This window comes from Oryctolagus cuniculus, chromosome 5 (genome assembly GCF_051225735.1).
Source record: "Oryctolagus cuniculus isolate XC-2025 breed Fujian yellow rabbit chromosome 5, ASM5122573v1, whole genome shotgun sequence".
Taxonomy (NCBI): Eukaryota; Metazoa; Chordata; class Mammalia; order Lagomorpha; family Leporidae; genus Oryctolagus; species Oryctolagus cuniculus.
The window spans coordinates 40,624,640-40,649,936 of NC_142871.1; the positions used below are offsets into that span (position 1 = coordinate 40,624,640).

General features: G+C 40.0%; 1 long non-coding RNA gene across 1 annotated transcript; it reads right to left on the minus strand.

Annotated features, from left to right (window-relative positions):
• Positions 1–1,523: 1,523 nt before the first annotated feature.
• LOC149126476 (uncharacterized) lies at positions 1,524–23,273 on the minus strand. The gene is made up of 3 exons (XR_016233407.1): positions 22,984–23,273; positions 2,116–2,283; positions 1,524–1,705 (listed from the first exon to the last, which is right to left on the minus strand). It is a non-coding gene; the product is annotated as an uncharacterized LOC149126476 (long non-coding RNA).
• Between the last annotated feature and the right edge of the window lie 2,024 nt (positions 23,274–25,297).

Genomic DNA, 25,297 nt, shown 5'->3' on the forward strand with positions numbered 1-25,297 from the left:
TCACTCAGTTAGACTCTACCCTACTTGTCACAACTACTACTAAATACATTTTTAAGGAGAGGTCACTGATAATATTCATATTGTAGGACTCTGTCACCAGGATAAAATAATCATAGTTCAGAAGTCCTTTAAGTCTGGTGTTTGTAGTTTATGTTCCTGTATTACTGTGTACCCATAACTGAAAATCAATAGGAAGTTAATGGAAATCAAATACCATGGGGAGGATCAGGCACGACACAGTACACACTCATAGAGCAAGAGAGAAAACATTTCAAGTAAAAGGATAAAAACAAGTTTGGAAAGTTGAAGAAAAAAATGGACTGGTTGTTTTATAGGATGCTTATCTTTAGAGAATCCATAACTTGGCTTTGGGTTCAATGTGCTTTTACTTTCTCATACTATAAAATGCCTGTTTGGAGAGCCTTGAGAGAAACTCGCTGATTAAGATGATTCACCAGGGTATGCTAGGAGGTTCATATATCTTCCTATTCTCAGAATCATAAGAAATGAACTCTCAAAGGCTTGAGGATCTCGAAAATGATGAATGTAATGAAGAGCTGAAATGTAAGTAGCTAAGTTCAAAATTGCTCAAGCAATGACACCTTTACTCAGAGAGCAGAGTATCTCTGAAATCCTGCATACTGTTATTGAGCAGAAATGCTGCTCTTTAGGATATTAACAATTGAGTTCTAACAGAAAATTGAATTAATAACAAAAAGGAATCACTAATAAACATCGCTAAATACTTAAAAGCATTCCTTATGTGCATTGTTTGGTGGTACCTATTTCAGCCATTTACTCAATGATTGATAAACAAGAGGTTGTGAAGTACAGTGGTTAAGGCTATAGATTCTGGAGTCTGAAAAACTTTAAGAAAAAAAAAAAAAACATGGGAGTGCGCACACACGTGTGTGTGTGTGTGTGTGTAAATTATTTAACTAATTACTTTACTCAGAGTGTGCAGACAGTAAAAATAATCCAATGTTCCTACCTGGTGGTTTCTATTACGTTTCCTTTTGCTGCTATAACAAATTACTACAAATTCAGTGATGTAAAACCACACAAACTTATCTTACTAAGGGAAGAAATGTAAAATGAGCCTCAGTAAGCTAGAATCAAGGTGACCACAAAGTGTACACCTTCCTAGCGCATCTGATTTATTGACTTTGCCAGGGGCTAGAGGCTATTTGCGTGAGACCTCCTGACACCTTCTCAGCTGGTAGTAGACTAAGGAGTCTTTCTCACATTGAGAATCACTCTGCTTTCCACCTTCTGCTTCCGTATCTGAGGGCCTTTGGTTGGCATTGGACCCACCTCAATAAGGTTAGTTGATTAGCAACCATAACTCTACCTGCAACCTCATTCCTCTTGCCATGAATTTACACCTGTATGTCCTATTCACAGATTTAGGGTTAAGAAGATGGATGTCTTTGGAGGGATATTATTCTAACACACAATCAGTAGATAATATTATATGACTACTAACTCTAACTTTTAAGAAAATATATTTATTTGAAAGGCAGAGTTACAGAGAGGTAGAGCCAGAAAGAGATCTGCTTGTTGGTTCACTCCCCACATGGCTTCAATGGCCAGAGCTGGGGCGATCAAAGCCAGAAGCCTGGAGCCTCTTGCAGGTGTCCCACATGTGTGCAGAGATGCAAGACTTGGTCCATCTTCTATTGCTTTCCCAGGCCACAGAAGAGAGCTGGATCAAAAGTGGAGCAGCCAGGACTCAAACCAGTGCCCATAGGGGATGCTGGTGCTGCAGGTGGCGACTTTACCCACTATGCCACAGTGCCAGCCCCTCTCAAGATTCCAACATAGGCAATAACATTAAGTAATAACAAAATGAACTAAATATATATGAGTTGTACCTTAAGCCAAACATATTTTCAGTGTTATTTTTACAAATAAACCATTCTTGTGGGCAAAATTCAAGTGCAATTGCAAATTATAGAGATGTAGAAATCATTGCATATTAAATTAAAAATTTAATTTAATGATATTAAGGAGAAATTATTTATATTATCTGTTCAAAGAATTATTCCATTATTTTTTTGACAGGCAGAGTGGACAGTGAGAGAGAGAGAAACAGAGAGAAAGGTCTTCCTTTACCGTTGGTTCACCCTCCAATGGCCACTGCAGCCGGCACGCTGTGGCCAGTGCACTGTGGTGATCCGAAGCCAGGAGCCAGGTGCTTCTGCTGGTCTCCCATGCGGGTGCAGGGCCCAAGCACTTGGGGCCATCCTCCACTGCACTCCAGGACCACAGCAGAGAGCTGGACTGGAAGAGGAGCAACCGGGACAGAATGGAGGATTAGCTTATTGAGCCACAGTGCCGGCCATCCATTATGTTTTAAGATTAAATCCCAGTGCTAAACACTAGATACAAGAGGCACAAAAGGGACAAGCATTTGGCCTAGCAGTTAAAATGGCTGCATCTCAAATTGGAGTGCAAGGGTTTGATGCCTGAATTCCAGCATCCTGAGAATGTGGACACTGATGAGAAAGCAGGTTATGGCTCAAGTGGTTGTGTCCCTGTCACCCACATGGGAGAGCTGGATTGAGTTTCCAGATCCCAGCTTTGGCCCAGTCCAGTACTGACGGTTGCAGGTATTTGTGGAGTGAATCCGTCAGTGTGAGCTTTCCCTGTTTGTCACTATTCCTCTGCCTTTCTTTTTTTTTTTTTAAACTTTTATTTAATAAATATAAATTTCCAAAGTACAACTTTTGGATTATAGTGGCTTTTCCCCCCATAACCACCCTCCCACCCACAACCATCCCATCTCCCACTCCAATCCCATTCTTCATCAAGATTCATTTTCAAGTATCTTTATATACAGAAAATCAATTTAGCAGATACTAAGTAAAGATTTCAACAGTTTGCACCCATACAGAAACACAAAATATAAAGTACTGTTTGAGTAGTAGTTTTACCATTAGTTCACATAGTACAACACATTAAGGACCGAGATCCTACATAAGGAGTAAGTGCACAGTGACTTCCGTTGTTGATTTAACAATTCACACTCTTATTTATGATGTCAGTAATCACTCCTCTGCCTTTCAAGTAAATAAAACAATTTTTAAAAATAATAGTAATAAATGAGCAAATGCGTCTAGGGATAACTTGTCTGATCCCTAAGAGAAGACATCCATTTCTCAAACCCCTAAGTTGCAGGTGCGCAAGTTCATGTTTAGGTACACGAAGTCATTCAGAACTCCTTCCAGAGCAAACTACTCAACTATGGCTGGAGCTTCCAGGCAAATCAGGAATTGTGACAGGGCTATCTAGCAACTCTAACTCACTCTTTTTCCTTGAAGCTAGTAAGCATTGAGAAGACAGTTCTCTCTACAACTTCATCCCCTTAACGCACATGTAATTTCTATGCTCTCACTGACCCCCTGCAGCTCTTGTGATAACTGCAAAGGTTTATGGGTGGCTTGGTGATAAAGCTCTGTTCTGTTGGAGAATTAGATACGAGTAGATCAGTACAGAAAGAAGGGATTTGTCAGGATAAGGAAATAACCAGAAGTGGCCACTTTCTACTGGGTAAAACCCTGTTTAGTTCTCCAACCTTCTTCTCCTTCCAGGGCCTGAAGACTGGGAGAAAACACTGAGCAATGTGACTTGCATAGCAGAAGTATAAAAAAAAAGCTTAACTGAACTAGTCTGAAGAAATATGTGTAAGTTTATCTGACACTTAAAGCCTCTTTTCTTGCAATAGCAGATTTCTTAGGCAGGACAACTCTACATTCACTGCATTCTTCTGACAAAGCTAGACAATGTGTACTGCTCTCTGCATTTTAAGTCACAAGACTACCACTTATTCTAAGAAAATTAATGTCAAAGGCATTCTAAAAACTCAGAAATGCAGGAAATCAGGCCCATATACTTTTACATTTCACCTACTTTTTTGTCACAATTACAAAGTGACATTTTAAAAATCCACATGCCTACTATAGAAAGTCTACCACTTTAAACATCTGGCCTAGAAAACATATACAGAAATACTTGATTTCATTTCCTCAATCTGTCCCCCGATAACTCTGCCTTACAAATAAATAAATAAATATTTAATATAATCTATGTTATAGATCTATACCCCCATGTTCATTACAGCTCAATTCACAATAGCTAAGATAAGGAATCAACTCAGATGTCCATCAACTGTTGACTGGATAGAGAAATTATGGTTTATATACACTATGGAGTACTACTGAGCTGTTAAAAAAAAGAGAAAAGAAAATACTGTCTTTTGCAACAAAATGGATGCAACTGGAAACCATTATACTTAGTGAAATAAGCCAGTATAGGTACCATATGTTTTCCCTGACCCGAGGTAACAAATAGAGTACCCAGAATATAATGTTTTGGAGTGAAATATACATTTCAAGATTCAATGATTGTATACAGCCTTTGTCTCTGTCTCTTCCATTGAGGAACAGTGTTTATTTTTCTTCATACTATTTGTTTGAACTCTATTACTTACAGTAGGGTTAGCTTTATGATCATTAAGTAAACTGAAAGTAGATCTTTGAAAAATTAAGAGTGGGGTTAGGAGAGGGAGGAAGAAGAATGGTTGGACAGCAGATTGTAGGGAGGGTAGGGTGGTGCAGTGGGTAGTTCAGTGTCACAGTGTGTGCAGTGGGTATGCACTCTATGTTCCTAAATCTGTATATATGAAATACATAAAACTTATGTAACTTAAATAAAATTTTGTAAAAATCTATGCTATAAAGCAACTCATAAAATAAGAGACGTTCCCAGTAAAGATATTTTTCTAAAAAGAAGAATGTGTCCAAAGATTCTTAATTCACAATAATTGTAGTTAGCACTGTTATAGTGGAATTGATCTATGAAAGTAAAACTGGTAAAAGTCAAACGTAATTATTGAATTACTCAATCATGTAAATAGCTCTTGAAATTATCAGTATTTGCAAATAAAGGGTTCTAGAAACCTCAAGTCACATGACTAATTAGCAAAGACTGTAAGGTTACTGGGACTTAAGGAGCCACAAAGCTCTCACTAAGGAAAGCATGTTAATCCAGCAAAGGCACCACAGCATGAAGCAGAGGAAAAAGACACCAAGCACTCCAGATTCATGGCAAGCCCCTAAAAACACCCAAGAGAGAGGATTTCTAGTCAGCTGACATCAGCTTTCCCGCCTGCATAAGAGAGATTTCCAAGGATGAGGAAATGGTGCCCTAAAATTAGATCACCACAACACTTCAGTGAACATCACTGCAGAGCCAACGGATGCTAATCCCTTACAGTTTGTCCAGTCTCTTTGGGGAAGGCTACACTGTGTTGGTCAGGACTAGAGAGAAGAGAACTGTGCACAGAGAGGATTCAGCCTTTGGCTGAGCATTGATGAGAGCATTTCTGTGAGGAAACTCTGAGGATGAAAAAAAAAAAAAATCACAGCCCAAAAGGATTAGAAGGGAAAATTGGCAAAGTTCTCAGAGACCCACGGACAATTTCTCTGCTCACTAGTCACGACAGAAAACAGAGAATTAGTAGAATATGCAAAATGGTTTTTCCTGAGTAGTGAGACAAAATTAGCTGTTCTGTTCCCACCTCACAAAGATTAAATTCAAGACCTGAAAGAACCAATCTGCTTCCAAGTAACTTACTAAATCCAAGAACAAAGCTCAAAAGCTTTGGTAGTAATAAAAGCCTGTCTAGTACCAAACAAGGTGTATTTCACTGTCTCCCATACAAACGTGAACAGAGGAGAAAATAAAATTCCTAACGAGGAGAAAACCAACCAATCAAAACTGACCCAGAAATTATGACGATGCTAGGATATGTACCAAGGACATGAAAATGGTTATTACTGTCGTGGGGTTCTTGTCCTCGTGCAAGAGAGAATTCAGGTGTGAGACAGAGCAGGTTTTATTGGGGACAAGCCCTCCATTACAACAAAAGGGACAGAGAGAGAGTGCCCAGTCACTCAGACTGGGGGAAAGCAAGGTTTCATGGCTGAATGGAGAGAATACACCTGGCAGGCCAGGCGGGCAGCTCAGCAGAGAGCAGAGAGGTGAGCAAGCAGACTTTGTTTAGAGGGAGGCTTATAAGGGAAAAGGGGTACAGGTTTCTCCTTCCCCTCCCCCTCCTCCTCTTCCTCTAGGACAAAGGGTTTACTGAGTGCAAATTAGGAAATTCCTTGCCAGATTTGGGGAGCCCTGGCACTAGGCAAAGGAGCTTCACAAAGGTTTTACTGCTCAGGGTTATCAGGCCAGGTAACCCATTTGGTTCTGGGGAGAGAGAATTCTCCTGGGAGCTTAACATGAGGGGAAGGGCGGGGACCACCTGGAAGATTACCAGGTCTGGGCAGGACTTTGAAGTGTAGATGCTGGGCTCTGCAGATCCCAGTTTCCTCAGGCCTTTCTCTCACACACATAGGCTAAATTCTAACTTCCTACCTAACATTACCAGTGTGTCCAAGACTTCAGGAAGCTAGAGGAAAGATAAAGCATTTTAAACCAATAAAGAGATGATATGAAAAAGGCCTAAATCAATTAAGGACAATAGTATGAAAATAAGCCTCAATGCTTACTTCAAATCATAAAAGTTAGGGACTAGCCGTGTGTATATCATAAATCATACTGGTATCCCACATCAGAGTTCTCATTCAAATTCTGGCTACTCAACTTCTGACACAGCTTCCTGCTAATGTATACGGGAAGCCAGCAGAAGATGGCTCATGGCAGATTAAGATGGAGTTCATGGCTCCTGGCTCCAGCCTGGCCCAGTGCAAGCTGTTAGAGCCATTGGGAAGAATACTCTCTACCCCACCCCCATACTCTGCTCCATGTCACTCTACCTTTCAAATAAAGAAATCTTTTTTAAAAAATAAGTTAATTCATGGCCTAAGTAAAAAGTTTAAAACCATAAAACCTCTAGAATAAAACACAAGAAAAAGTCTTTGTGAACATGACAATATTTTTATTGTTTGTGTTTTATTTTCAAGTACAGACTAGGAAGCATGAACATAGAAGAAAAACTTGGTAGTTTTACTTCATCGAGATGAAAACCAACTGCCCTTATGTCACAAAAATGAATAGGCAAGACAAAGACTAGGAGGGAATATTCATAACACACGTATCTGACAAAGAACTCATCTCTAGAATACATTAAGACCTCTTCCAAATCAATAATGAGAAAAGCAATAAAACTTTAAATTGACAAAAGACTTGAACTGATAGGCCCACCAACAAACGATATAAATTGCCAATAAACACATAAAACATCATTAGTCGAAAATAAAGTGCAAATTAAAGTCACCAAGTACCCATTAGAAAATGCTAAAATTTTAAAAGTCTGATAATACAAAATCTTGGCAAGAAAATGAAACAATAGGCACTCATATATTGCTGGTGGGAATAGAAAATGCCACTATCATTTGGAAAACATTTTGGGAGTCTTTTATACAACAAAACATGGAATTTATATTTGAACCAGTAATCCCAATCCTAAACATTTACCTAGGAGAATTAACATATTTAAAGAAATACTTGTACAAATATATCTTTTTTAAAAGATTTATTTATTTGAAAGGCAGAAATACAGAGAAAGAAGGAGAGAGAGAGAGAGCGAGAGAGAGAGAGGTCTTCCTTTCTCTGATTCATTCCTCAAATGGCCGCAATGGCCAGGGTTGGGCCAGGCCAAAAACAGAAGCCAGGAGCTTCATCTGGGTCACCCATGTGGGTGCAGGGGTCGAGGACTTGGGCCATCTTCTGCGCTTTTCCAAGCACATTAGCAGGGAGCCAGATTGGAAGTGGAGCAGCTGGGACTCAAACTGGTGCCCATATGGGACACCAGTACTGCAAGTAGAGGGCTAACCTTCTATGCCATAGTGCCAGCCCTTTGTACAAGTATATCAAATTTGGTGATGGGTCATCAAAATTGCTGTATTTTTACACAATGGAACATCAGCAGTGAAACAACCAACTATTTATACATTACATAACAGGGGCCAATCTCAGAAATCTTGAACAATGAAATGGAGCCAGACACACAATGATGTACTATATGCTTCCATTTATATGAAATTCTAGAGTAGATAAAACAAATCTATAGGAACAGAAGGAAGATCAGTGTTTGGAACATGAGTTCGGTGAGTATTGACTGCATAGTGATGCACAGCACTTTTTGAATGAAGAAAATGCTCTATATACTTTTTTGTGAAGGTCTTATATGATGAATATTTGTCAAAACTCATCAAATTGTACATGTGAAATGGATGCATTTCTGTGTGTAAATTATAATTTGATAAAGTAATTTAATTTTTAAGGGTACACAGCAGCATTGTACTATCAAACTCAAGCAGCATAGGTGAAAATCAGCTAAATTAATCCTAAAAGCACACCCGAGTTGTGTTACAGGAAACAATTGAGCATAGTTCTCCTTCTCATCAGCCAGAGCAGAAAATAAATCATGGGTAGAAATTTAACTGACATTAGATTTTAATCTTTTGATACCAAAAGTTTGCATTGACAACCAAATCACAAACTGCATTTTGAACCTCAGGAGAATTTCACGATCAAGTGACTGGGGTAAAAGAAATCAATTCTGTATTCACAGATGAGTCCACATAATCATCTTACACTAAGTTATAGCATTCCAATCCCACTATATAATGGCCCTTAAGGATAGTGAGAGAGGAAGTGTTCCTAGGGTAGAACTGCATTGACTCTCTCTCTTCTGCTTCAAAGAGATGGCACATCCACACAATGGGTAATGGATACTGATTTTTCAATTTCTCAGGATATTGCAAAAACAAAATAAGGAATTGGCAACAAAAGGATCAGGGTAAGAAGTGGTAAACTACTGGGAAAGGGCAAGAGTTAAAAATTACTTTCCCCCACATTTTTACTCATAAGCAGACATCAAATCCAGAGTATTTTCCCAGTAATAAAGTAGAAATCATGGCACTTTTGTGGCTTCCAATCATACTTCCCCAACCACTCCAGCTTAATAGATAAGATTGGGAATAAAAATGGTGAAAGCATTAGGCATAGAGGCTATGCATATCAAGGAGGGAGGGAAGGAGGGAGGGAAAGAGGGAGGGAGGGAGAGAGGGAGGGAGAGAGGGAGAGAGGGAGGGAGGGAGGGAGGGAAATGGTCTTCCCTTCAAGGAACCTGGTCTACCTACCGCTATTGTTAAATATCTAATGTCATCAGCAATGCAGATTCCCTCCTGTGGCACCATTCCCAAGGGGATCTGCTAGCCATAGGCAGACTTCCATCCTGAAAAAAGGAGTAAAATTTTTTACCAGAATAAATCTGTAGATAAGAGTGTGTGTTCCCTGTCCACTCTGCTTTTCTAAGTATCATTACCAATAGGTTAATGCAATGCCTGATTCTCTATAATGATATTCACACAATTTTGCTTCTGGCTAAAGAATACATTTACTATAGGAAAAAGTGAGAGAAAGGTTCACACTCATGGAATAATTGCCCTTATTGTGTGCCCTATCACCTTAAGTCGGCTTGCCTGAGATAACATAATACTTATTAAAGATCCTTTAGGGGGCTCACTAAGTAATAACACCTTATCTGACTATATGCTATCCTACAAGGTTTTGTGTATGTTCTGATACAGCAACCAATAATGATGCTTACTACCTTTTCCCCTGCTAGAAGTTATCCTTGAGGACACAGTCACCAATGCTGTGCTTCTTGTTTATACCTTTTGGCTCTGCTTGTCTACATACTTAATTACTGAAAAATAAATCCTTCCACTAGTAGATCTAACAATGAATCCGCCGACTTTGGATTTTAAACTATACCCTGTCAATCTGAATTCTTCATCCCACTAAGCTAACAGGTAAATGGTTTGCTGTACTAACTGGAGTGAATCATACGGATTAGCCAGGTGAAATGCAGCTGTGCTTTATATAAAGGCGAAGGGGATTCACAGGGTTCTCTAGGCTGTCTCTAGTACTTGTGTCCAGCGTAAAAGTTTAATAAAAGAGTAAAGCAACCCAGTAAAGGCAAGTGGACTAATAACCCCAGCCATTCAAAATGGAAGTTTGCATCATCCCTTCAAGTCAAGAACCATGACCCGATAAGATGCTTACAGAGAGAAATAGGGTGAGTAGTGAGAGGAGGAAATCAAATATACCAATGATGTCTCCTTATGCACTTGTAGAAATGAGTCATGAGAAACTAAACTTATTTGTTTTCTGTTTTATGATATGCATGTTTGTGTTTATCAGAGTTTGGGTTTTTTGTTTATTTTTGTTTTTGCCAGTCTTCCCCTTCTAATGAGAAGTGTATATTTATACAGATTAAACTTATTATTCACTCTATAAATTATGGAGATGGGCAAAGGAGAATTAGAGTGAGTATCAAAGAAGATATAGAATGTGCATTATCTAGAAACAGACAGTGCAATTCATAGAAATTTATGTCTACCCTAAGAAGCAGGTGAACTATACTCATTTATGGTCCTATGTTTATATTGCTACATCTGGCATAGCTCTGTCATGCCAAAGCCTGAAGTTTGGTGGTGGTCGTTTTTGAAGTTGAAATGTGGATAAAATACTGGCCATTGATGCTAAGTTGACAAAAGTGTAGACTATGTCAGATCTGTGTCCAACTTGACGTTTTTACTGTCTCTGTCATATCTTTTTGTCTACTTCAAAAGGGAAGGAACCTGAAACTCCATTTCCCAGCACTGCTTTAACTTGATGCATGCAGATTAGTCTGCAAAAAATGCTTGCTTAAAGCAAGCATTAAGACACAGAAAGTAACAAAGAGGGAAAAAAGCATTCTTTTCTGGTAGCAATTTAAAAAAAAAAAAACTATTCACAGACAGATTTGGAAGCCCTCATACTGTGAATGACATACTGTGAATGAGGGCTTCCAAATGAGCCACTTCAGATAACAAGAAATTTAGCAGCCATTTCTCAAAGATTCTTGAGATTCACAGCAGCTTTTCAAAGAACTCCTGAGACTCCACTCTAGGTCTACAGGCTACTGAAATGGGCAGGTGGTCTTCCCCAGACTTGAGTTCCCAGCCCTACCAATGGTTATATCTGTGATTGTTCTATCAAAGCCTATCCTATTTGAATATATAGCGTGGCTTTTGATTCCCTGATCAAAAACTACCAATAAAGAAAAATACCACAAATGTGAAATGGCCAAAAACTCATTTATAAATAGTTCATTAGCCAATTTAAAAATAAATAGCAATCAAACTATAGTTCAATGAGTCCTAGTAAAGTCCAAGAAAAAGACTTTTTGCTACATGATGGTTCACCCCAATGGCTATGTGTACCAAAAATGGCTACTGTCATTTACTGTAAGAAATTATTCAAAATTATAATTTTTCTCTGATTACTCATTTTTTATTGAGAAGGGAGGAAAAGTAGTCTGCTAGAGTAATACAAACTCAAAACATTTGTCAAATCAGTGAGCACTCTTGATGGTTTTTACTCTCAAGGCATGACCATCCTCCATGAGCCTATCTGCCACCCAGACAGCACAGTTAATCTCAGAAAACTCATTATTGATGAGCTTGTCTTGCTCCCTATATAGCCTACCATATTTAATATTATTACAAATTTCAAATACTTTATAATATATGCATCACTTCAGAGATTTGAAAATATGATATTTAATATCAGATGGCATTAAATGCTGACTGAGTTAGGGGGAAAGGAAAACAAATACCAGTTTCCTCCTTCAAGAAATATTTCATGCCTATGACTAAAGTTTACATTTTTGTTTCAAAAATCATTTATAAACTTAATAATGACTTGTAAGGCTTTTCCGCATGCAACAATCAAGGAGAATGCCTCCTTGAGACGCCTAAGTAGAAGCTCACTTGTAAAAATCAAAAGTTCAAAAGGAAAACTGTATGCTTGTGATTTGGTGTTTAGTTTTTAAAAGATTTCTCCCGCTGTATAAGTGTCAAAAATAAATGTTACGGTCAATTAATGTTCCTAGTAAGAGCACTGAACTATGTCACTGTTACAGAGGACCCATCATTCAAATCACTGAAGATTTATTCCCTCTTTATATGTTAAAAAAGACTAAAGAAGTTATTCATTAAAGGTCGATTTAGCCTATAAGAAGTAAATGAAGCTTTTCCAACTAAAAATAATCCTGTCCTCTTGCTCCATTTTTAGCATGCTAGCAAATGACATGCTGATATGGCAACAGCTAGACAGCTATAGTGAACCCAATGTGTCTTTTGGCACAGAGCCAAACAATGTTCTATCAAGCAACACCACTGTATAATGTGACACCTAAATCTATCAGTTACATCATATTTAGCGTCTAGATAAGTTTCACTGTTGACATGTTCCTCTTAGCATCAAGTGACACGAGAAAGTGTCCAGTAAAAAGTTTTCAACTACAGGCACTACAGAGGCATGACAACCTAATCTATGTTCAACTAAGCATTTCGGTCAACTGATAAAAATGTAACCAGTGACAACCAATTGTGGGAGAAGCTGATCCTGTGGTAATTGCACAGGGCACAGAATGCCTGAAATGGACCCAGAACACAAATGCAGTCTGAAGCAACGCCTACGTAAGGAGAAGAGCCAGAAAGTGATAATAGCAGACAGTATTGTGTCAGAGATGGAGCAGGGAAGAAAATGTACATATGACAAAGACTGGATAAAGCAGTAGACTACAAATTATCTTAAAGAAATAGTATCTTCTAATGGAAAGGAATAGGGAAGAAAAAAAAACAATAGATTCTGGGGCGTGGGAGTCATGGCATGAGATAAACCACTGTTTGGGATGCCCACATCCCATATCTGACAGCACGGTTCAACTCCTAGCTCCTCTGCTTCCAATCCAGCTTCCTTCAAATGCACCAGATAATGGCTCAAGAACTTGGGCCCCTGCCACCCACACGAGAGACCTGCATAGAGTTCCTGGCCCAGCCCTGGCTATTGCAGGCATTTAGGGAGAGAACCAGCAGATGGAAGATTTGTTCTCATGCTCTCTCTCTCTCTCTCCCCTCCCTCCCGTCCCCCCTTACTCTACCATTCAAGTAGATAAAAATAATAAATAGACATTTCTTAAAAAGAATTCATGGAGAGTGGAGGGGGGGATAAATATTGAATACTCTCAGACATTGTTCAGTCTTTTGAAAAGAAACATGGTTAAATGACAAAACAATGATATCAACTGCCATTTTTTGACACCTATCATATGCCAGGCCTATATTACACCTACTATTTCATCACCTCCTTTAACCCCTGTGATAATACTTTAAGATAGTCACCATTGCCCTCATTTTAGAAATGAGGGAACTAAGGCTCGGAAGCTAAGTGACTTGTCCAAGATTACACAGCCAGCAGAGTAAATTCAAACCAAAAGTAATATGGCCCAAAATCCAAGTTCATTTCCTATTCAAGACTTCACAAATCCTAAATGTATGTGTGCATATGTAAGTACACATGTGCACAGATTATTCACATGCATGTCCTTGAGGCATCATTCATACCCACCTATTAGGGCTCTTTGATAACTGTGCAACATTGTGGCAGTGTGAGGGAAGCTGTATTGTCCATTTCTCTGCTTAGCTTACTAATTTGAAAAACTAAGGCAGCATGAAATCATAAAAAAAATAAACAGAGGCATATTTAGGAGAGAAATGGCATTAGGACAGCTCTCAAATATATAAAATGATTCTAGTCACTTTCTGAGATAGGAAATGTGGTTTTATATGACAGAGAATTAAAGAAGGGGATGTTCATGGGATTTTTCCAGAGTGAAAAGCATCGGCATTCAGCGAAATTCTGGACATTAAAGAGAAAAGTCAAAAGTTCTCGCTGTCATTTGCCACAAAATAAATAGCACTGAGGTATACTACAAAGGACACTTTGGAAGCATGTAGAAACTGGCCACAAGATTCAGAAACTGGAGGTTGATTTCATAGAAAAAGGGCTAAAAATATGAATTTATTTCCAAATATTCATGAAAATTATTCAAAAACAAGTTTAGTTTGGGGCAAAAAATTTTGAAATCCATGTATACAAGGTGTCTTTAAAAAGTTCAAAAAATATATTATGATAATATGCAAGGATTTTAAAAAATATTATATCAATAAACATTCTTTCATTAAATTTTCCTTGAAATTGTAAAAGTACCCCCATATACTCCTGTATACAACCAAGAACGTTCTGCAGATTAGCAGGTACTCTATTAGTATTATCTCTCAACTTCAAATTTGAAAATAAGAATGTTGCTCTGTGCAATTTATGGAGGCGGATATTTCAATCATAAACTATCTCTTCATTTGCTCACTTTAAAGAGCTCTTTTTTTAAAGCTTCTTTACTCTGTTTTAGTGATGCTAGGATGAGGGGCCGTACATCTAGGATGTGTTTCCCTGGTAGCTCAAGAGACAATACCAACCAACAGAAGAATCTGTCTTTAGATAGGCAACCTAAGAGCAAATCAAGCAAGATTTTTTTTTCTAATTAGTTGCACAGACTTCAACCACTCAGCTTTATTTGCGCCTCTTTTCCCCTCGCTGTGAAATAAAGGCATTTGGGTGAGCTGTTGTGTCCAAATTGATCAGCTCTTCCTTCTGTTATTTTGTGTACAAAGCTGTTAACTGCGGCTGGCTCCAAGGAGTCAACATCCAGGAGAACATCGCCCTGCTCCCCAGGCTATATGCTTTTATTGTGTCTCTTGCTTATTGTGTTTTAATAATGACGGCATATTATTTTTGCGAACAGAAACATCAATATCAAGTTTTCAAATCCATTATCTTGCGATAACTGACATAAGAGAGTTGGGTTACCCCGAGTGCACACCACACCGTGACTGTCTACTAGGGGTCCTTTAGAACTACCCCTGTGTGCAAGCATTTTCAATGCCAGCAGTGTCTTCCTTTCTTTCTTTTACCCTCAGTAGGGATTGATTTCATTGGTGCTTTTCGTAAGTAAATACCTCATTCTTTTTCAATCTTTCCCTTTCTTTCCCCGCTTTATTTTACATCCTCTAACAAATGACTTGCCTGGGCCCCTCACACTATCTGACCAAACTCAGTGAGACTGGAACCTCTGAAAAGAAAGCCCCTGCGTGTCCCTTTTGATCGTTTTAAGACTCTGTCAATCTCTGAATATCACTTTCTTGTTCCAGCAAGAATTAGTCTGGCCACCACTGCCAAGTCGTTATCAAATTTCTCTTGCTTTTGTGATAAGCGGTTGGGATTTCAACTAACTGAGGGAGGGATCCCTGAGACAGTGGCTGCAGCTGGATTCCCTGACATACCTTCATCTGGCCCACATCTCCGGGCATCCTGGGAGCCACAGGCCTGATAGCTACATCACAATGTTGCCTTTGTGTGACATACAGAAGTTTCCTATTTTTCTATCAAATGTAAATTCACTGAGTCTGGCATCCACAAGTGAGTTTTGAGAAGAGAAGTTTTTTGGGGGTGGTCAGTTTGAGTTTTGACACTGTAGAGTTTTTTGTTGTTGTTGTTTGTGTATTGTTTTTTGAAACCAATCATTTAAGCTATTCCTTTTAAAAAAAAAAAGAAAGAAAGAAAAGAAAAAAAATGTACTGCTAATGTAGATCCAGAAAAATTAGTCAAGCAATTTGCCTTCTATTTGCTTCCATGTGGATAAACTGTAACATAAACCCTACTGCCCCATCCATGTGATTTTGAATACTAATCCAGAGTTTTTGGTAAATGACACCACAGAGTATGTGGCTCCAGTCCCCTGCTGTGTTGTAACCACAACTTCATCTCATATGAGTGAGTAGGTCTGATATATCAAGTGGAAGACGGATTGGGGGACTTTACCTTTCCAATGTGCCCCCCAACTCCCCAATGATTTTACAATAGAAAATGTTAGTTTCCAATGTATCCCTAAATACTGTCTACCACAACCTCCCTGCTCTTCAAAACTGATATTTTAAAAAGATTTATTTATTTGAAAGGCTGAGTTATAAAGAGAAAGAGAGAGAGAGAGAATACACGTTTCATTCCCCAGATGGTCGCAACAGCCAGGGATGGACCAGGTCAATGCTAGGAGCCAGGAGCTTCTTGCAGGTCTCACACATTGGTGCAGGCACCCAAACACTTGAAGCAGCCAGGACTCGAACTGGAGCATATATGCGATGCTAGGGTCACAGGTGGTAGCTTAACCCACTAGACCACAACACCAACCCCTCATAACTGACTTTACCTTTCACCACCAGACAAGAGCTCCATTTGGAATCACTTTCTCCTCAACTAATCAGAATGAGGTCGCTTTCCAACATAAGAGTTAAGTTAATGACTCTATTGGTTTCCTAAGTCTTCCGCAACAAATAACCACAAAGTTAATCATCTAAGACAATAGGAATTATTCCCCAATAGTTCTGAAGGCCACAAGTCTGGAATCAAGATGCACTCACTGCAAAGCCTCCAGGGGCATGTCCTCCTTTGCCTCTCCTCCTCTTCCTTCTGGTAACACCAAACATTCTTTGGCGTATGGCTGCATCCATTTGCGCTTCACCTGCATGGTGACATTACCTCCTCCTCTTCCCTTTGTCTTTTCCACAAAGTGTCTGTGTGGACCCTGCCTTTGCTTCTATTGTATAAGGACACTTGTGATGGCATTTAGGGGCCACCCAGGTAGGCCAAGGTAGTCTCTTCATCTCAACATTCTTAATTTAGGTGCCAGCATTGTGGTGCAGTAGGCTAAGCTGCCACCTGCCATGCCAATATCCAATATTGGAGTACTGGTTCAAGTCCTGGCTGCTCCACTTCTAATCTATTTCCCTACTAACGCACTGCAAAGGCAATGAATGGATGATGTTCCAAGGGGTTGGACCCCTCCCATACATGTGGGTAGAGTTCCTGACTCTTGACTTCATCCTGGTCCAGCCCTGGTTTTTGCAGCCATGTGAAGAGTGAACCAGCAGATGGAGTATCTCTGTGTGTGTGTGTGTGTGTGTGTTCCTTCTCTTTTTGGAATCTGTAACATTTAGAAACTCCAGATATTAACACTTGATGTTTTTGGTTGACCACTACCCAACCTACTATAGTCAGCCAAAGAAAATCTAGGCCATAGAATTTTTTCATTCCTGCACCTTTAGAAGAAACAATGCACAATTTCCTTTGTAAAGAGTTGATAAAGAATCTCTATGTCGGGGTCAGCGTTGTGGCATAGCAGGTTAAGTTGCCGCCTGCAATGCTGGCAACTCATATGGGGGCTGGTTCATGTCTCAGTTGCTCCACTTCCCATCCAGCTCTCTGTTAATCTGCCTGGGAAAGCAGCCAAAGATGACCCAAGTACTTGGGTCCCTGTACCCACATGGGAGATCTGGAAGAAGCTCCTGGCTGTTGGGTTTGGCCTGGCCCAGCCCCAGCTGTTGCAGCCATTTGGGAAGTGAACCCGTGGAAGGAAGACCTTTATCTTTGAGTCTCTCTCTCTCTCTGTAAGTCTACTTCTCAAAAAAAAAAAAAAAGATTTTTTTAAAAAGCATCTATTTATATCATCCTAAACTGTTCTCATAAATTCCCTTATCAATCCTAAAAAGATACGTCCCCCATTGGAGCACTTATTTCCATATCTCAGGATGATTTCACTCCTTCATATGTCTTTCTTACTTGCTAGCAATTATATGAAAACAGTAATTATTTATTCTTTTGATGTAAAAAATATTGTTATGGGCTGACATTGTGGCTCAATGGGTTAAGCTACTTGTGTTGCCAGCATCCCATATCAGAGCTGCATTTCAAATCCCAGCTGCTCTGCTCCCAATCCAGCTTCCTGCTGAAGCACCTGGGGAAGCAGTAGAAGATGGCCCATGTACCTGGGCCCCTGCCACCCATGCGGGAGACCAGGATGAAACTCCTGGCACCATGGCTTCTGCCTGCCCAGACCTGGCTAATGAGGTCATTTAGGAAAGGAGACAGCAGATGAAACATCTTTCTCTCTCTCCCTCTGTCTCTTGTTCTGCCTTTCAAGTAAATAAATGAATCTTTAAAACACAAGGAATTATTATAATGAAAACTACTTTTATCTCCCATAGTATCTTTTTCTTCACCAAATATTTCTCGGATCCCTATAATAGTCTAAGCTCTGTGGGAATTACTTTATTTATTTATTTATTTATTTTATTTTATTTTATTTGAAAGACAGAGTTACAGAGTGAGGCAGAGAGAGAGAGAAAGAGGTCTTCCATCTGCTGGTTCACTCCCCCAGATGGCCTCAATGGCCAGAGCTACACCTAATCAAAGCTAGGAGCCAGGGTTCCATCTGGGTCTCCCACGCAGGCGCAGGGGCTCAAGGACTCAGGCCATCCTCCACTGCTATCCCAGACCATAGCAGAGAGCTGGATTGGAAGAGGAACAGCCAGGACTAGAACCAGCACCCATATGGAAGGCTGGCACTTCAGGTCAGGACGTTAACCCGCTGCACCACAGCGCCGGCCTCTATGACTGACTTTTTACTTCAAAATCCTTTAGCCTTGGTTAACTCAGAATCCTAGGGACTTTCATAAAAACATTCCTGTCAGCTGTCACGCCAGTAAAGACCTTAAGGCAGGCAGGCAGGCAGGCAGATGTTAGAGAGGCTGAGGACCACTACACATTTCCCTTCTGGTATACCAAAATTTCATGTACCCCTTGGCACACTCAGTATATGTCAGGAGGTCTCACTGGAGTGCCTTCAGCATGAAGCCAGCCAGGCAGCAGTGAGAAACTAAAGTTGGAATGCAATGGTTTATCATCTCCACGGAGGGATGCTTCACCCAGGGAAGCGCCACAATATTTCAGTGGCTATCGGGAATGGCTTCTTAAGAGGGAGAGAACTAAATGCTCACAAGTCCCAGAGAAAATTACCCTCATCTTGAAATCCAAAAACTAGCAAGAAGAAATTTTGAGATGAGCAGGTATCCCACTGACTAGGTTGCCGGGCAGGGAGCCATGTGAAGGCAGTCTTCCTGTGGAGAAGTATGGCATTACATGAAGCTAGAACAGTTTTTCAGCTGACTTTTCTAACTATAAAATTAATGTATATTTATTATAGAAAATTTGCAAAGTACAGAAATGCATTTTAAAATCCAGAATATTCCCATTTCCTGAGTAAAATCATAATAAACATTAATAAAAGTATGTGTGTTTATTATAATTTTGAAGTTATTTTATATATGCTATTTTGCATAGGATTTATTTTTTGTTTAACATTGTATAGAAATAATTTTGTCATTTTATCAGGCAGTCTTCACAAACATGATTTCCCTGAGTGCATAATATCCTATTTTGTAACTGGACTAAGCAGTCTTCATTTTGAGACATTAGTTTGAGACTATGCTACATAAATAGTGCTGTAAAAAATATCTTAGCACATAAGTCTATGTATGGATAATTATTATTAGTATGCCATAAATTTCTAAATCTAGAAATACTAGGTCAAGAAAATTACCAGCTTTAAGATTCCTGACACACTGTAAATAATTCAGTTATTGGGATTGATGTTGTGGTGCACAGGGTTAATCTGCCCAGCCTGCAATACCGACATCCCATACTGGAGCACTAATTCAAGTCCTGGCTGCTCCACTTCCAATCTAGGTCCTTGCTAATGCCCCTGAGAAAGTAACAGTTGATAGCACAAGTACCTGGCCCCATACTACCCATGTGGTAGATCCAGATGGAGTTACAAGCTCCTGTCTTTGACCCAGCCCAACCCTAGATGTTACGGACATTTGGGGAATGAACCAACACAAAGGAGATCCCTTTCCCCCACTGTCTGCCTTTTTGTCAGTCTGCTCTCAAATACATAAAATAAATCTTCTTTTAGTTCAGCTATTAAATTATATGTAAATAGGAATAATTCCTGGTATAGAAGTACTAAATTAATGCTAATCAGAAATTGCCATTCAAAAATACTATACCAGTTGATATTACCATGCCATATTTATTTTACTACAATCTTATTAGAAACATTTCTCCAAGTCCTCTTCAAAGTTTGAGTTTCAGTTCCAAGTTCTTTTTTTTTTTTTTAAGATTCTATTTATTTATTTGAAAGGCAGTGGTACATAGCCAGAGAGGGAGACACATAGAGAGATCTTCTAACTCCTGGTTCACTCCCCAAATGGCCTTAACAGAGGGAGGGTGGGAGCCTGGGCCAGGCTGAAGCCAGGAGCCTAGAGCTTCCTCTGAGTCTCTCATGTGGATTCTGGGGTCAAAGCACTTGGGCTGTCTTCCGCTGCTTTCCCAGGCACATTAACAGGTAGCTGGTTCTGGAGTGGAGCAGCCAGGACACAAACCAGCACCCACATGGGATGCTGGTGTCAGAGAAGTGGCTTAGCCCACTATGCAACAATGGCAGCCCCAGTTCACAAGTTCAGATTCCCCACAAACATCAACTTCCTACCCCCAGGTTTTGTACTGGTTTTAGATAATAACACTTGCTATATTATAGTATGTCTGAACTGAATATTCAGAAATATTCCAAGCCGGCGCCGTGGCTCAATAGGCTAATCCTCCACCTTGCGGCGCCGGCACACCGGGTTCTAGTCCCGGTTGGGGCGCCGGATTCTGTCCCGGTTGCCCCTCTTCCAGGCCAGCTCTCTGCTATGGCCAGGGAGTGCAGTGGAGGATGGCCCAGGTGCTTGGGCCCTGCACCCCACGGGAGACCAGGAAAAGCACCTGGCTCCTGGCTCCTGCCAGGATCAGCGCGGTGCGCCGGCTGCAGCGGCGGCCATTGGAGGGTGAACCAACGGCAAAGGAAGACCTTTCTCTCTGTCTCTCTCTCTCACTGTCCACTCTGCCTGTCAAAAAAAAAAAAAAAAAAAAAAAAAAAAAGAAATATTCCAATGTTTTTACACCCTTTCTTTATCCTGACCCATTAAGGCCATGCTGTACATAGTTTATATTCTTCTAAATGTAAGGATAATGCACAAGGACTGATATCAAGAAATGAACACACAACACCTATACCACATCAAAATGAGAACTGTTCCTCCAGGCGTTGTACCCTTTAAGATATAACTTTTTATGTTATATAGTACTGTCTGCTGAGAAACTACCAAGGTTAATTTTATATTTCATAAAGCACTCAGCATATTGTTATAGTGAACATTTGCTATCCTTCCCATATTTTGAAAGGCACTTTCCATTTAACACCGTGGACTTGGGTAATACTTGCTCTGTACCTGAACATAAGGATGATTTATAAGGGTTACTTACAAGTGTGCGCTGTGCAATCTAAAAGAGCTGACCTTTGGTCACTCTTAAAATTGGGAAGAAATTAGCTCATTAAAAGGCAATATCATACCTCTTATTCAGCTATCACAAAGTTCAATTTGAAATACAATATATTTTAAGGCTACACTTGTATTCTACCCAAATCTAGGCTTGATATCATACTCGCTATTACAACAGAAGCTCAACATGTTCTGCGTAATTCTACAAAATTTCACCTGTTTCTTGTAATAGCAAGGATTCAGTTGTACTGTGAGAAAAATCATGTCCTCTTACATCCATCATAAGTTCCTCTCATTTTATCATTAAGTCTACATGAGGGCCATTACCCAAGTCTCTCGGCATCGCTGTTACAAGTGAATTCTGTTGTATAACACCATTAGGTTTAATTACTTCAATTAGAACATTCATTTCAATTTGAAATTCAGAGGTGGCGGTTCTATCCAAATCCCTATCTATCTAAAGAACTATCTATAGCACAAGTTATGTGTTCAGCATTACATTCAGACTTTGGATTGTGAATGAGTATAAAACCACAAGTAAGTACTCAAGATATACTAAGCAAAGACTAATATTAATCTACGATCCCAACATGCAAGGAAAAGAAATTAAGGAAAGGGAAGAAATGGAGGAAAGGAAGAGGGATACGGAAGGAAAGATGGGGAAAACACGAAAGGACAGCAGAAGGATGAGAGGAAAATCAGAATAACACCAATGCAACCACTTACAGGCGTCTCCTACCTTTCTGCTTCTGGCTGAATCTGTCTTTTAAACTTTGGTGCTGAATTTACTTGTGCTGGTTCTTGATGAATGTCACATCTAACCTTGACTGAGTCACTTAGCTTCATTTCCTTTTAGTATTGATTGGCTTTATAATACAACCTTTCTAGTTGTTTGGCCTATAATCTCCTGGTTCAATTACCATGCCCAGTCTGCAGCTCAGAAAGATTTCACTCCTTGTTCTAAGTTATTCTCTATGTACCAGTGATTTCGCTCCGTGTTTTCTAACATGCATCTTGGTTAAATCTGTCCTTTTAACCGTAAGTGCCAAATTCCCACATGTTGCATATTAACCTCAGAATAATTTCAGCTGGCCCTTTAAAAAAATTTATATTGAAGCTTCTGTGGAACTCTCAATTTTTAACTGCTCTGAAAGTAATTATAAGGCCGGCGCCATGGCTCACTAGGCTAATCCTCCACCTTGCGGCACCTGCACACCAGGTTCTAGTCCCGGTCGGGGTGCCGGATTCTGTCCCGGTTGCCCCTCTTCCAGGCAGCTTTGGCCAGGGAGTGCAGTGGAGGATGGCCCAAGTGTTGGGCCCTGCACCCGCATGGGAGACCAGGATAAGTACCTGGCTCCTGCCATCGGATCAGCACGGTGCGCCGGCCACAGCGCGCCGGCCCCACCGGCCATTGGAGGGTGAACCAACCAACAGCAAAGGAAGACCTTTCTCTCTGTCTCTCTCTCTCACTGTCCACTCTGCCTGTAAAAAAAAAAAAAAAAAAAAAAGTAATTATAAATATCTTTATGACTTCAACAGGAGAATGTAGAATTCAAAAACTATTTTTGTGCAATTTTAAATGACCTTTTATATCCACACAAAGAATAGTTAGCATGAAGGTAGTCAAACAGGAAGAAGAGCCAGACTCAAATCTATGCTCTCTGGTAGTCTCTGTCCCTCTTTTTTTTCTCCCCTCAACACACACACACTCCAGTTTGAATTTTCCTTAGCCGTGGTATTAGGATTTTATAGACAAAGTCAATACAATATGGATAAGAAAGAGGAATTGACTGACCCAATTACGGCAGCTGAAAATTCTGTCTGAAGGCTGAAGTCTCCGGGGTACAGGTGGCATGGCTCAGTCCAAGTCTAGAGGCCTCAGAATAAGGGAAGCTGTAGTTGTAACTCTCAGTGTGAGGCCACATGCCCGAGCACAGCAAAGGGCCACTGCTGCAAGACCTGCAAGCCTGCAGGAACGACACGCTAGGCCAGAGTTCAGCAGGTCAAACACATCCCAACTATCAGAGCACAAGACCAGAGGCCGATTTGATTCTGGACGCATTCTCTCTACACCTGCAGCCAATTCATGGTGCTTACCCACCCTGAGGCCAGGTCTTCCCACCTCGACCTCTCAGACTCACAGGCAAAACTTGTTTACCCAAAATAACACTTTTCTAGTACCTATAAATTTCTTCATTATGTTGGCAGTTTAAATGGACCATCATAACGTCTATTTTTTAAAAAGATTTATTTTATTTATTGGAAAGTCAGAGTTACAGAGAGAGAGAGGGAGGAAAGGGGGTAAGAAAGAGAAATCTTCCATTCGCTGTTTCATTCCCTAAACAGCCACAATGGCCAGAGCTTGGCCGATTTGAGGCCAGGAGCCATGATCTTCTTCTGGGTCTCCCATGTGGGTGCAGGGGCCTAAGCACTTGGGCCATCTTTGACTGCTATCCCAGGTGCAATAGCAGGGACCTGGATCCGAAGTGGAGATGCTGGGTCTCAAACCGGTATCCATATGGGATGCCAGCCTTGTATGCATCAGCTTTACCCACTACACCACAATGCCAACCTCACAATGTCTGTTCTTAATAACGGAGAGAATATAATCTTATATTTCTAATCTGTACTCTAATCTTTTTTTTGACAGGCAGAGTGGACAGTGAGAGAGAGAGAGACAGAGAGAAAGGTCTTCCTTTGCCTTTGGTTCACCCTCCAATGGCCACTGTGGCCAGTGCACTGCGGCCAGTGCACCGCGCTGATCCAATGGCAGGAGCCAGGTGCTTCTCCTGGTCTCCCATGGGGTGCAGGGCCCAAGTACTCGGGCCATCCTCCACTGCCTTCCCGGGCCACAGCAGAGAGCTGGCCTGGAAGAGGGGCAACCGGGACAGAATCCAGCGCCCCAACCAGGACTTGAACCCGGTGTGCCAGCACCGCAAGGCGGAGGATTAGCCTATTGAGCTGCGGCGCCGGCCTGTACTCTAATATTTTCAATTCTATGACATTGGTGTATGTGTTTTTAATTTGTCAAAACTTACACACAAAAATTAGACAAGTTTATGGGGTCCCATGTAATCTTTTGGTATGGTTATACATTATGTAATGTTCAAATCAAGGCAAATTTGTCTGTTTCCTTAAACATTTACCATTTCTTTATGGTGAGAACATTCAAAATAATTTCTCATAGGCTTGAGAGAACATGCAGTGTTTCATAGTTAGCTGTTGTCACCCAGGTGTGCGATAGAGCGCCAGAACTTGCTACTACTGCCTGATAACCTTTCCTATCGCTCCCTCTCCCCTGCTGGAGATCCCCCCAGCCTCTGGAAACCACTCTTCTTTCAACTTTTAAAGTTCAGAAACAAAAGAATTAAGGTCACCTGTAATCCACTAACCTTAACTATGTACAAAAGCCAATTTTAGCAGGTTATTCTGTTTTTATATGATTATCTGATTTCCCGTGCTTCTGTGAGTCTTTATGTTACACATGTGTCTTCAGTTTATTTTCTAAAAACATGTAAATATATACACATTCACATACCTAATGATGGCTTTGTTATGTATTTTTTAAGTTTACCAATATCTAATAGGTATCATGTCATCAAATAGTATAATTAATACTTTTTCATCGGTTTTTTGTGTTGTAAAACATGAATGTACTATTTGTTCAATCAATTAGCTTTGGGTCATTCAGTTTATTTCAAAGTTACATCTTGATATTTTTCTTCTTCAATAATAAAGTTCAAACAAATTAGCAACCTCAAAGGGTAACAGTGAGGCTAAAGTATTTGACACAGCAGTACTATGTAATAGGCTTTGAATAAAGATTAGATTCTCTTTTTCTTTCTTAACTTGAGATTTCATTGTCTCCCATATATTTCTAAAGAGAAATTAACCAGGACTAGAAATAACATATAAGTATTAAGTAAATGTCCAAGAAACACTGGTACTTTGCATAAATACATAATGACAAATTGCCTTTCATATCATTAGAAGGAATGAAAGTAAGTTAAATAAATCTGAATCTGAAATTGTGAGATTATAGTATGGTACGTGCAGAGAAAACAAAACTTTTGATTTAGTACACAATTAACTTTAGAATTAATTTATTG